Here is a 2,486-nt window from a genome sequence, read left to right as displayed (position 1 = left end):
ATATTTGGGAGCTCATTGAGGCCTATGGTGAAAAAGGATATATCCTCAGACAGAAAGTGGAATGAAGTATTCTGAGAAACTGCATTGCTATGTGTGAGTGCAAATTACAGAGTTACACGTTTCTCTTCAGCTATCAGTTTGCTAAGACACTTTGCTTGGAATCTGCAATGGGATTCTTCTTTGCGCAATGAGGCTTACGGTGACAAAGCAAGTGTCCTCAGAGGAAAACTGGAAAGGAGCTTTCTTAGAAACTTCTCTGTGATGTGTGAATTCAACTCACAGAGTTAGACTTATATTACATGGAGCAGACCACTAACACTGTCTTTGGGGAAACTGAGAAGTTCTACTCCGGAAGGCGAAGAGGCCTGCGCTGATAAAGGAAATATCATCAGTTAAAAATGGGAAAGAAGCTTTCTGAGAAACTTCTTTGTGATTTGTGAACTGGTCTCACAGAGTTACATCTTTGTACTCAGGAAGCAGTTTGCTAACATTCTTTTCCTAAAATCTGCAAGGTGATATTTGGGATCCCTTTGTGGGCCCATGGTGAAAAACGAAATATCATCACATAATAACTAGAGGGAAGCTTTCTGAGAGATTCCTTTCTGATATGTAACTTCACCACACAGATTCCAAACACTGCTTCTCGGCAGAGTTTGTCAAGACTGTTGTCTTGGATTCTGGAAAGTCATATTTGGGAGCTCATTGAGGGCTATGGTGAAAACGGGTACATCCTCAGAGAGAAAGTGTCAAGAAGTATTCTGAGAAACTGCATTGCTATGTGTGAGTGCAACTCACAGAGTTACACGTTTCTCTGCAGCTATCAGTTTGCTAAGACAGTTTGCTTGGAATCTGCAATGGGATTCTTCTTAGCGCAATGAGGCTTACCTTGACAAAGCAAGTGTCCTATGAGGAAAACTGGAAAGAAGCTTTCTTAGAAACTTGTCTGTGATGTGTGAATTCAACTCACACAGTTACACTTATGTTACATGGAGCAGACCACTAACACTGTCTTTTGGGAAACTGAGAAGTTCTACTCTGGAAGGCTTTGAGTCCTGCGCTGATAAAGGAAATATCATCAGTTAAAAACTGGAAAGAAGCTTTCTGAGAAACTTCTTTGTGATCTGTGAATTGGTCTCACAGAGTTACTTACATCTTTGTCTTCAGGAAGCAGTTTGCTAACACGCTTTTCCTAGAATCTGCAAGGAGATATTTGGGAGCCCAATGGGGCCTATGGTGAAAAAGGAAATATCATCACATTATAACTAGAGGGAAGCTTTCTGAGAGATTCCTTCCTGATATGTGACTTCACCACACAGAGTTCCACACACTGCTACTTGGCAGAGTTTGCTAAGACTGTTCTCTTGGATTCTGCAAAGTGATATTTGGGAGCTCATTGAAGGCTACGGTGAAAAAGGATGTATCCGCAGAGAGAAAGTGGCAAGAAGCATTCTGAGAAACTGCATTGCTATGTGTCAGTGCAACTCTCAGAGTTACACGTTTCTCTTCTGCTATGAGTTTCCTAAGACAGTTTGCATGGAAGCTACAATTAGATTCTTCTTAGCGCAAAGAAGCTTACGGTGACAAAGCAACTGTCCACAGAGTAAAACTGGAAAGAAGCTATCTTAGAAACTTCTCTGTGATGTGTCAATTCATCTCACAGAGTTACACTTATGTTTCATGGAACAGGCCACTAACACTGTCTTTGGGGAAACTGAGAAGTTCTACACTGGAAGGCGTAGAGGCCTGCGCTGATAAAGGAAATATCATCAGTCAAAAACGGGAAAGAAGCTTTCTGAGAAACTTCTCTGTGATCTTTGAACTGGTCTCACAGAGTTACATCTTTGTACTCAGGAAGCAGTTTGCTAACACTCTTTTCCTAGAATCTGCAAGGTGATATTTGGGAGCCCAAGGGGGCCTATGGTGAAAAAGGAAATATCATCACATTATAAGTAGAGCAAAGCTTTCTGAGAGATTCCTTTCTAATATGTGACTTCACCACACAGAGTTCCACACACAGTTTCTCGGCAGAGTTTGCTAAGACTGTTGTCTTGGATTATGCAAAGTGATATTTGGGATCTCATTGAAGGCTACGGTGATAAAGGATGTATCCTTAGACAGAAAGTGGCAAGAAGCATTCTGAGAAACTGCATTGCTATGTGTCAGTGCAACTCTCAGAGTTACACGATTCTCTGCAACTATCAGTTTGCTAAGACAGTTTGCTTGGAATCTGCAATTGGATTCTTCTTTGCGCAATGAGGCTTACGGTGACAAAGCAAGTGTCCTCAGAGGAAAACTGGAAAGAAGCTTTATTAGAAACTTCTCTGTGATGTGTGAATTCAACTCACAGAGTTACACTTATATTTCATGGAACAGACCACTAACACTGTCTTTTGGGAAACTGAGAAGTTCTACTCTGGAAGGCTTTGAGTCCTGCGCTGATAAAGGAAATATCATCAGTTAAAAACGGGAAAGAAGCTTTCTGAGAA

The sequence above is a fragment of the Piliocolobus tephrosceles genome, unplaced genomic scaffold, assembly GCF_002776525.5.
Source record: "Piliocolobus tephrosceles isolate RC106 unplaced genomic scaffold, ASM277652v3 unscaffolded_30136, whole genome shotgun sequence".
Classification (NCBI taxonomy): domain Eukaryota; kingdom Metazoa; phylum Chordata; class Mammalia; order Primates; family Cercopithecidae; genus Piliocolobus; species Piliocolobus tephrosceles.
Note: the sequence above shows the minus strand (reverse complement) of the source record.